This window comes from Botryllus schlosseri, chromosome 4, assembly GCF_051294905.1.
Source record: "Botryllus schlosseri isolate E-star chromosome 4, Bs_hap1, whole genome shotgun sequence".
Taxonomy (NCBI): Eukaryota; Metazoa; Chordata; class Ascidiacea; order Stolidobranchia; family Styelidae; genus Botryllus; species Botryllus schlosseri.
Genome location: NC_137239.1, coordinates 14,320,912 through 14,333,158, shown reverse-complemented (window position 1 = coordinate 14,333,158; position 12,247 = coordinate 14,320,912). Strand labels below are relative to the sequence as shown.

General features: G+C 42.9%; 1 protein-coding gene across 1 annotated transcript in view; it reads right to left on the bottom strand.

Moving 5' to 3' along the window:
• Nucleotides 1–12,247, bottom strand: part of LOC145438187 (zinc transporter ZIP10-like) — a 107,955-nt gene that overhangs the window by 60,889 nt on the left and 34,819 nt on the right. The gene's annotated exons all lie outside the window — the stretch shown is intronic.

Here is a 12,247-nt window from a genome sequence, read left to right as displayed (position 1 = left end):
AAGTGTCGAGGAGGAGCTTAGATAAACCTCCAACACTAAGGTATAGGAATTCTGAAGTCGGCCTAGTTGGACTCCAACCCGCGCGCGCCCATTGTTGTTGCAGCCGCGGATTATGCCACTGCGCTATCTCGCCACACTGCGCCGTAGGATATTTCATCGGTTGATGTGAGTCATGAAATTGTAGCAGTAATGAAACTGCCTCACGATTCCGTTATTTTGAAAATAAAATAAAAATACGGTTATCAATCATTTTGTAAATTTAAAGGCTAGACCCTCTGAAAGTGCTTCGCGGACCCCGGTTGAGAACCACTGACATAGGGTGACTGACAGATCTGCCGGACGAATAGCCTGAAAAAGTGTCTACGTCTATTCGCCCAGTACCGGACGAGTAGACACTGCCTTTTGATTTGAGGATGATGCCGCAAGTTCTTGCTGAAGATAGTGACCCAACCTTCGCCGTAAAAGAGTGTTTTGCGAAAACCTGAAGAAGGCGCCTCCCCAATATTACATGGGCAATGCTCCTCGAGAAGTTATTTCAATAGATTTCTTTTCTCCATCGCTGGGGTCTCTGTTTTTGTTATTTCACGAAATATCTTTCCATTTTATGTTTGTATTAGGGCGATTTTTTGACATGTCAAAATAAGTCAAAAATTTGGTCAAAATTGTAGCGTTAGGTAATTTTTTTTTCAATATTTCTACCACAATGCGGGACTGGAATTCATCACAGGTTCAGTTTTCGGTAAAATAAAGTTTTTCATGTACGAATTTGTCAGTTTTCAAGTCAAAAAGTTTTTTTCAGGCCAAACTACTTCGCAAGGACAGACAGCTCCAACCAGAAATCAAGATATGTAGTACAATTCTAATATTATGTGGTAAATCACCTACTTTACATACATGAGGTCACAATTTGGCCAAAATCAATTTTTTTAAGGTCAAAAAATGGCCAGACCTGTTACATGTCCGAGCTGCGTTTCGCAATACAGTGTTAAAAGATCCGCAACACAAAAAAATCATCAATAGAATATAGGCCTATTAACTCACAATAAAGTGCAGGCTGTCAAACCATAATTGTGTGGTGATACCGTGACTCATCATCTGGAAGCAATGTGATAGAAAGAACAGTGATACGACTTCAAAGCAGTGTAGGCCTACTTCCTTCTAATGTTTGGCAATGCAGTAGGATATTTTATGAAACAATTGAAATGGCTTCGGTAGCTATGTCAGTTTCCTTGTTGAAATTTGTTAATAGATTCTGTTCTGCAAGGAAGGATTTTACTCACATTTCTTTTCACTATTTCTTCGTACTTCCGACTTGAGTGGGTAATAGTCGGGAATGTTTAACGTTTAATTTCGTAATTAGGTTTCAAGTTACTAGATTTGTAGTTATTAAGCGTTGCTAAGACATACAGGTTTATCAATATTAGTGAGGGCAAGCTATTCCTCCCATTCTGTTTTAAAAGCTCGATTTTCCCGCTCATGCGTTCTTCTTTGTAATGATTTCTCAGAGACATTTTCTTGGCTAAACTATGCAGTTATCGCTATTATTGTTAATACAAAAATAAGGAGGGCATGCACCATTGTCTTTCCGGAGTTGAGCGTGACCTGCGTTAACGTGATTAAAAATCAAGCTCATTGCTGATAACTCCGCACCATTTTAGCGTAAGACGTTCCAAGTTATATTGCTAAAATCTAAGTAAGGCAAGAAACACCGTGAATACACAATATGCCGATACATTGTTAACACTTGATAAAATGCATTGCTTTAGAACAGTAGTTCTTAACTGGTGTTCCAAGGAACACCAGGGTCTACCTGAGCCAGTCATTCAACTACTACATATGATTTGTGCGGATAAGCCTTTCTTGGTCATCATGGATAGCAGGCAATTAAACTCGATCAGTTTGTTTGTTTGTGGGATTCATGGTGTTTGGCGACTACTATGGTCAATTGGTCATTTACACCAGGCCGATATTCTCTATTTTTATCCCGTAGCTGCCGACTTATAGCAGGGCAGTGACGACACACCTCTAGGCCTTTATAAGATACATCTTACGCGGATGAGGTCGCGAGGAGGGGCCTAGATCAACTTCCAACACTTAGGTAGGAATTCTGGAGTCGACCTCGGTAAGACTCGAACCCAAAATCCATTGATGTTGCAACTGTGGATTATACCATAACGCTACCATACATGACTTGATCAGTAGTCAGATTGTGACTGTTGTGGCTTTTGGTGGTGCGCCGTGTGCAGTGAAGTACGCCAGGGAGCTTAGGGATCGTATTCGAGACTCCGTCCCTAGTAATGCCAATTCTATCTTTAATATTCATAAGCTGATTTGCAATTAAGCAATTGCTTTCACGCTTTTGTAGTTCGAACGAACAATATGATGACAAAAAGGTGAAGCCTCGCTCATTTCTGAACTATATTGGTCTTTGAAAGGGGAAAGCAGAAGTCACATCGATTTGCAATGAATACGTATTAAAAGATTTTGTGTGAAAATCGTATTTTAATGGTTTCGTTCTTTTAACACTCTAATGCTGCACGGAACAAATTGAAGAAGAATGGCGAAATATAAAGGAACATATTTCTTGGATTTTTCTTATCAAACCTCAAAAGAAGAAGGGCGAAGATGCATGACGTACGAGTTGATACGTGGGATATTCGTAGGCAATGTTCCCTCTAAGCTGCGCACGTGCGCAAATGCGCAGTGCTGAAACGGTCTCTGCGCACAGAAAATCTACGCTGCGCACAAAAAATCAGAAATGATGTTTTTTTTTTATAGTTGTTGCGCACTGTTGTCCAATGGACCACGCAGGCGCGCAGATTCGTGAAAATTATGATGGAACATTGTCAGGGCCAAATAGTGTTATCACTGAAGTCTGAAATCGAGGTACAAGTGCGCCCCACAAAGGTAACTATTGCGCTACGTGAAGAAATAGGAATTCACTATCACGTGCGCCTCACCGAAGATATTTTTTTAGTATGGCCTCGTACGCGTGAGCGATACTGATATCATTTCAATAGCGTATTACTTTCTGGGAATGGCGAAATAACATGGTTCAACAAAGTTATAAATATTAATGGGCTAGCTCGAAGTTAATCTCCGAGAAACTAACGAATAGTCTTCTCCGCGTGGCATGAACATTGCGTAAGATTTACTCAGGTTCGTAACTTTCACACACAAACCCCCCAATTGGAGGGGCCGAGCTCGATGGGGGTCCAAAATTATTTCGAGAATTAACATAAATTATGGTGTATTTTTTGGGAATTTTTCAGGATTTTTTTTCGCGCTACGCGCGTTTTATTATTGTCAGATATCTGATTATTGGGTACCCTTTCCCAACAAAAATTATGCATGATTTATAGAAATGGGCAGTTAAGCGTAGGCCATTACCGCACCATGATGCGCCAAGATATGAAGTTAAAGGCTATGTAACATGCGACTCCAAGAAGGGCGCCAGAACGATCAGCAGTGAGAAAACCTTGGGCGAAAAATACTGCCCCGGTGCTGACCGAAAACTTCGATATATACAAATATATGTGTGATTGTCCATGTCCATCGGCGCCTAAATGGCTGGCGCCGAATATTCCTGTCCTGGCGAACCGAGTGACCACAACAAGACAAATGCCATATCGAGGGAACATTATTTTCCAGTTAAGAAATACCAATTTGAAATCGTGTACGTCTTTTACTTTAGTACGTTTTGACGATTTCAACATCTTTTGACATAGCAGATAGGGGTCACGAAATAACATCATGTAACGAAGTCATTATATCAACGGGTACGCCCGAAGATGTTTTATTATTATTAGAGGGCATATCTATTCCAACACACCTCACTGGATCAGCTCTACCGGTAAATCTGATTATGTGAGCAGGGAGAGGATAAAAATATATATGCAATTCTCGATGCAATCATGAACTATATAAAATTTTCGCGCTTCGCGCGTTTAGGGACACTGCTACTAAATGGGCACCCAATGTAGAAGATAAGTACGGGAAAAGCTTAGAGCCCTAAGGGGGTCTGGGGGGCGAAGCCCCCCCAGTAGTTGATTTTATCACCATATTGGAGAGTGGTTGCGCACTGTTGTCCGAGGGCCTGCGCAGTGAGTTGGCGTGTTTGCGCAGGCTCTTGAAAAATTAGAGGGAACATTGTTCGTAGGGCTGGGCAAAATTGAATACCTAAACGATTCGATTCTGAATCACGTATTACACTTCGAATCGAGTCGAGTATTCGAGTAATACGCATTATTACGTCACAAAAGAATTACTATGTCAAAGTTCAAATATGTACCTCTTAAGCCACAAAAAACAATATAATGCATCACATTAAAGATACTTGGGTATATTTTCGATCATACCGATTTCATTGCACTTCTTGACAATGTTGTGGGATGATCATGACTTCGAAAATGTCTCATTTCCAGTAACTATCGCAGGTTTGTACTGTCTCGTATGCTGCGACACGGCCAATCAATGTTGCAAGGATTCCTCGGTGGAAAATAGTATCAAAACTATAATTCTCGTTAGTAAATTAACTTTCAGTTGCGGAGGGAGCAGCGTATAATTTCAGTACTCGAAAAAATCGTCTTTTACTACTCATCATCATCATCATCATCATTGGTTTATTAGCAATTTTATCAGTTCAATACACCACAAAAAATGCGATACAATGAATAGACAGGAAGATGTCGAAGCGACTTGGATTTGTCAATGGAATCGGACACCCACCTTGGCCTAGGCGTAGTAAAGAGGAGGCATGCACACTGAATGAAAGTAAAGAATACAGTATAGAAAAAGAAAGCGACAAGAAATAGGGCGGCATGTCATTGGAAGCGAGATCGATAGGTCAGTCGTGGTCCGGTAATCTTGAGGATGGACTGTATTTATTTAGTAGTAATTGCTTGTATTTCGACTTGAATGTGGACATGCTCGTCGACTGTCGGATGGCCGGCGGGATACTGTTCCACACATCAGGTCCGGCATATTTGATGGAGCGATGATCTTTTCGGTCGATCATATGATATTTGGACGACGTGGACGCGCGTGTGTTGTACTTGTGCGCTTTTGATTCAGAGGTAAAGAAGTCATTGAAATATTCGGGGCAACGACCGCAGTGAAACTGATACATAAACTTGGCGATTTCTAGTTTCCGCATATCTTCTATGTTTAGGACGCCGAATCTCTTCAGCAGCGATTTATTGGATGGGCAGCCAGGCCCCTTTGGGGCCCTAGCTATGATTCGGAGCACTTTATGCTGTAGTTTCTGCAGTGGCTTGAGTGCAGTTTTACTGGCAGCCCCCCAACAGAGGATGCCATAATGTAACTTCGATTGGATTAAGGATTTAAAGAGTATCAGGAGAACCCATGCTGGCATGAAGCGCCCAAGGCTGTAGAACAGGCCGCACTTCGGTGATAATTTAGTTTCTAGGGATTGAATATGACTCTTCCAGGACATGTTCGAGTACGATTCAGATTCGAGTACTCGAACCATTGTGCCCAGCCCTAGATATTCGCCACGGAAACATAATGCCCCTGTTCAAAGCCATTTCTCAAAAACTTTCATCATGCCTAACGAGGAATCAAAAAATGTAGAAGAATGGACTTGATACGGAACGTAAAACAATTGAAATCCGCTTTACTGAATACAAATCCTCGTGGATAAACCAGACTACCATCGTACGGGGAGGACGGGTAGTTGTAGACTTGCTGCATGATGCAGACGAGCTAGAAATGGAATAATTGCATTGTTTGGCACAGGAGAATAGCTTATTTTGAGAAGAAAATATTTAAAAAAATACCTTGAAACTGAAATCAATTTCAGCATTTTAAAATGCTTTACTTAGCGTTCTTCCGAAATCTCAAATCAGATCGCGGGCCGCAAATTATGACTCCGCGTGTAGTTGACTCCTAGTTTAATAAGGTATTTTCGTGCAACAACAACAGAAATAAATCGATTTTATAATCTAAATTCCAAGGAACTTTTCACGGGCCTATCAGAATCGAGTGGCGTGCCGCACAAGGCCTCGGTCCGCTCTATAGTGTGAATCACTAAGTGTGGCACGACTGATTTTACGAAGACAATCTATTATTGCATTATAGAAATTAAACATGGAACGGCAACGACCGATTTTGCAGCTTCGTTCCGCTTCGCCGAGGCTGGAATGGAGAATTGTTTTGCGTAAGCGACTGCAGGATTTCTGGCAATCCAAAAGCTATCTTCCCGAGCGCAGAAATTACTGAATCTGGTCATGATCGAAAGCTACTGTTGCACCAATTCCGAAAATATGAATTAAAATATTGATGAGGCACTGATCCACCTAGAATCTGTCCCCCAAGTCTGAAATATCGGCATTGTTCAAAACAATCGAGTAACCGCAACACAATGGCCATGACAATGACCCGTTGCGACTCTCCGATTGTTCGAACAATGCCGTTATTTCACACTTGGGGGACGAATTCTAGGTGGATCAGTGCCTGATCATTATTTTAATTTATATTTTCGGAATCGGTGCAACAGTAGCTTTCGATCAAGACCAAATTCAATAATTTCTGCGCTCGGGAAGATAGCTTTTGGATTGCCAGAAATCCTACAGTCGCTTACGCAAAACAATTCTCCACTCCAGCCTCGGCGAAGCGGAACGAAGCTGCAAAATTTGTCGTTGCCGTTCCATGTTTAATTTCTATAATTGCATCCTCCCTCTCGTATTGAACACTGGTTGTATTTAAGCCTGGAATAGACGATCCGTAAACGCGTCCGTCTCTTTCTCTCCTTATTTCTCTTCTCAAACGGATGCGTGCGAGAGAGAAGAGGGACGAGGAAAAAATGAGGAGCAGAAAGAGCAAAAGTGTGAGAACGCGCATGCGTTCGCTTTCACGCGTATTTTCCATCCGCTCAGCTGCGTTGGCAGGTCTGTAGTGATCGGACATCGCACTTTCTGAAGTTGCAGTGATTAACCATGCGATTTTATGCTATTTTCAGTTGTAAAACAAAATGAATAATATAGAAGACGATAATCTAATTGCCGCTGTGTATAGAACTGTACGTACACGCACACCAATTCAGACTATCATCATCTATAACAAGGTAGCCCGGAACACAAGTTGGCTTGATATTGTTCTGTGATATGGACTTAGAGATATGTTAAGTATGCGGAGTCTTTGCATACTCGGCATTGTACACATCAATATTCAGAATCCAACTGTGGAAACCCGAGGTTTCCAGAATGTTCTGTATTTGCCGTTTAGAATATTGTTGCGCGTGGTATGGCTGGAGACCGCGTGTTCAGTTGGCTGAGTGGGAGAGTTGGATGAGAGCGTGGCTGAAGATGGATGCGAGTGAGTATGTCTCTGCGTTTGGTAGCGTGAAGTATTAGTAGTTTGGGGCAGCAGAGTGAAGTAGTGGTGGTCTTAGGCAGTTAGGGCGTGAAGTAGTAGGTAGTTGGTCTTGTATTTGCGGGCTTGAGTTGGATGTACCGGTCGAATCTCTGCGCGGATGGTTGGCTGGGGCACGGCCTAGTCACTGACGGTGCTGCGCGAGCACCTAGGGAGTGATGTTGCCCCGTTGGTAGTCCGTACTCGCTTGTAGATGACAAGGCTGCTGCTGGGCTAGGTTTAGGCTGATGGGTATGTGTGCGTGAGGCTTGTGTGGAGTTTTGTTAGTTTCCTGTGCAGTGTGTATCGTATAGGCGTTATAGATCGTTTGGGTTCCGTTATGTGTCTGTGAGCATCGTTATTATGAGTTTATCATGAGTTTCTTGTGTCGTATTAATATAATCTTATACCGCATAGACTTGTGGTGTTGTCTTGTGCCGTGATTGTAAGTGTCATTTGAGCAGGCGGCAGTTGCAAAGAGACGAGGTCCCGAGCCCAGTATAACACACCCGCGATTCCCGTTATTGCTACCGGTATACGCCGTAACGGGGTCGCTACACAACGGAGGAAGACATAAAAGCAGCCAGAACACCTAAAATATCAACATTTTTATTACTAAGGCTTGAGATTTTACCCATTTTTTTTAAACGGGGCATACTTCTCTAAACGAATGAACCCTCAAGCTCAAACACCAAAGCGACAATATTGTCAGGCTCAATAAACATTTGTGAATATTCCCAACAATCCCAACTGTGCAGGTGATGATCACCGATACGTGAAAGTCACGGCTGAGCGCATGTTGTTTACTACCCTTGCGATGACGTAATGTCACTATCTCACCAATCCCACTAAACGCATGCGCTCCGTACGGATCGTCTATTCGTCCTTTCTTAGTATCGTTGCATGATGATATTGTATTGCATAATATTAACAATGCCCAATATACCTTTCGATAGGAACCGACGGAGTATACTCAACATTGTTGTATTAAATATATTTTATTTTGTCATAGTTATATCAACCTATATACCGATAGAGACTGAGGACTGAGGAGTTCGACTAATGCCGTAATAAATTAAGTCTCAGTCGTCTGCTACTATCATGACATGAGGGCAGAGTAGCAAGGGTGAAAACAGCGGATGTCGTAACAGCACGGTACGAGCGCTGTGACAAAGCGGGGTGACAAAGCGGGTGACAAAGCGGGGTGAATAGCAGGATTTTGCGGGTGAAAAAGCGAGTTTTGCGGGTGGCACACCTGGCAATACGATACCCGCAAAAGCAAGGCAAATTCAGATAATGTGGGCATCTTTTTTTACTATATCATCACTTCATAGCCCCAAGACATCATGGAAATGATAATTATTGATGAAAGGAAACCCAAATATCCGTACGCAAAACCAGCAAATTATTGGGAATTGAGATTGTTCGCTAGTGTGTTTATGGTCTTGGTACGTCAAGTTTTCCAATTGGTGACTAAACAATGGAACAGGGTATAATGAGATGACCAAAACACCTTTGCCATGAAGTGATGATAATGTATATAAAAATACACACATTACCTGAATATACCTTGCTTTGTGGCTATTACCATGTGCGCCACCCGCAAAACTCGCTTTGTCACCCACAAAACCCTGCTGTTCACCCGCAAAACCCTGCTAGTTGTCTGCAAAACCCTGCTGGACACCCTGCGGGTTTTGCTAGTTTTACAGGTTTCATGGGTTTTGCGGGTTTTACAGTGTCTCAAATATATGTGGCTGAACGTCGTCCGTCGAGGGCCAGTACCGTTCGGCGTACGTCTACTTACCGTAACTAAGCTGCTGTGGTATCGTAAGAGACAGTTCCTTTATAATATCGGCTAACAACTATCTAAAATTCATTCTCTGCCTTGACCGCCAGAAAGTAAGGGTTAGGAAGTGATGACACTCCACTTCGATATCACAAAGATCGATGACCTGCCAGGAACTATAGTAGTGGTAAGCCTACTTTACAAGAAAATCTTTCAGCGGCAGATACAATACGGTGACTTTCTGGTGAAAATAGCTACTGCCAAAATATTTCCCACTCTCTCAACATTCAATTAAGACCATATCATCGCAGTCCCCCTTTAGGTTTTTTGCCTTGGCTTTGAATGACGGGACTGTTTACCTCTACTAAGACATTGACGTTGTAAAACCATTTATTTTGCCATAAGCCCGCTTTCTCATGACCCTTTGCGTCATTTAACATAGCTCATTGGCTACACCGCGGGTCCCGTAAAGCTGACTGTTCTTGTAAGGCTGACTCCTGTCCCACTGTGTGTATTCCAACAACCCAACAGTTGGCGAGAAAAGCAGTACCGTACTAACCGCAAAATCGGGAAAAGTCCACAAACCCTCTCTATCATTCGCCATTCGCGAGAGTTGCAGCCAGCGACCTATCCAACTATATTATCATTTCCTATGCTGATGCCATAACAACATCTTACAGAATGTACCTGTAGCTTATACCAGGTATTATGATTAAGGTTGAAATCCACATTGGTCAGTTGCTGCGATAATAAAGTTCGATATGGAACCGTTTATAAAAATATCAGGAGGATACCCGACATTCCAAGGTCCAATTACGATAAACGTTTACAATGATGAAAGGAAGCAGCAAGAGGAGCAATGCGAGAAAGCGCCCCAAGATAAAGGTCGGGCGGAGTGTGATTGTAAGCCTGTAACTAAGGCAAGTGAGAAAGATTTCTTCGGTCACGTCGCAAAACAAAAGGAATATTATCAGATCACGAATTATCCAAAAGGTCGCGTTTTAATTGTCAACAACGAGTTTCGTGGTGAGGACTATGAACGTCGTGGTTCGGACAAAGACCTGTACGATATGTGTCAATTATGGAGGAATATGGGTTGCAGTCTAATGCAGTGGTTCTTAACCTTGCCCCCAGCGCCCCCCAGGGGGCGCTGGCGATTTTGAAGGGGGGCGGAAACGCTCAGGGGGCGATATGGGGGGCGCTGGGCTCAGGGGGGCGGTATGGGGGGCGCTGGAGAAAAATGGCTTCGCAGTAGATGATGTGGTGATAGGACATATCCTTAATGAGTATTCAGAGCAAATTAACACCGAAAACTTCGTTACATATAGCCTTCAAAATACATATAGGTTTAATTGTCCATGGGCGCCTAAATGACTGACACCGAATGTTCCTGTCTTGGCAATCTGAACCCCAGAAGACGTATGTCAGTGAAGAAATACCAATCTGAAATCGTGTGCGTCTTTTAGTTTAGTACGATTGGGCGACAGGGCTATTCCTGTTGGGCGATTCTATATTTTTTGATATTGCAGACAGGGGGTCACGAAATAACATCATGCAACGAAGTCATACCAACGGGTTCGCCCGCCCGAATATGTTTAATTATTAGTAACGGGCCTTACAGATTCCAAGAAACCTCACAATGTTCGCTCTAAGTTTTGATGAGTCTGCGCACACTCAACAACTCACTGCGCTGACCCCTGGACAACAGTGCCTATCGACTAAAAAAAGGTAATAACTTCGGATTTGATGTGCGCAACGTAGATTTTCTGTGCGCAGAGACCGTGTAAGCACTGCACACGTGCGCAGCTTAGAGGGAACATTGCACCTCACTCAGCTCTACCGGTAAATGTGTTTACGTGAGCAGAGAGAGGATAAAAATTAATCTCAATTTAAATGCAATTCCCGATGATATTGACCAATTCAATCATTAATTAGTGAAATTTTTCGCGCTTCGTGCGACTGGTCGAGAATAGCTGCCTCAGTAAATAGATACCTAATAGGCTTTCAGCAAATAGATGACAGCCTAATGGGGGTCTGGGAGTGAAGTCCCTCGGAAGCTTTGTTTATCACCCGATGGGGGCCCAGGACCAACGTTTTTGTTTGGGAGGGGGGGCTGACGAAGTGCTGTTACGGCCCTGGTAACGAATAATTGTACCTGCGGGCACGCCCGAATATGTTTAATGATTAATTACGTGCCCTTTATCTTCCTATACAACAGCTCACTCAGTTTATCGCGACTTATATATGTAATTATCACCTATTCATTCATGCATTATAGAAAATTTTGGTACCAAGGGCGACCAGGCCATACAAACTTTGCTGACCATCGAAATCACAATAGGGGGTTCGTGGGGGCGAAGCCCTCAGAAGTTCGGTATATCACGCTATGGGTGCGCAAGGCAATCGTTTTTAGGGGGTTGACGAAGTGCTGTTACGGCCCTCCCTCTTACTCATTGTCTTTATTACATTTCTTACATTATGAAGTTGGGGGGGGGGCGCTGGAGCACGATAATTTTTGAAAGGGGGCGCTGGAGGAAAAAAGGTTAAGAACCACTGGTCTAATGGTTGAAACCGATCTTACCGCTGAATATTTGCTCTTGCGAATGAAAGAATTCGCTGAACAACAAGAAAGATCTGATTTTTGTGTCGTCATAATCATGTCTCATGGCAAGGAAGACGACATGATAGTCGGAACTAAAATGAGTAAATTGGCGGTCAGGAAAGTCGTGGAAAGTATCACATCTAGTCCAAGTCTAAAATCAAAACCAAAACTTATCTTCTTTCAAATGTGTAGGGGAAGAAAAATACAAAAAACACAAGTAGATGCTGGGGGGTACGACACGGATGGCAGTACGTGGATAAACGAAATGCTACGCGAAGTACTTCCTAACGGAAAGATACTTGGCTCGGAGCAAATCGAAGTTGATGCTAACGCCGTAGAATACGTTTCACCAACGAAGGATGTAATGCTGGCATTTGCTACCCAACCTGATTGCGTATCCTTTCGCGAAACTACGAAAGGATCTTGGTTTATTCAAAGCATCAAGAAAGTGTTCACCGAAAAAGCTGCAACACATGACGTACGTGACC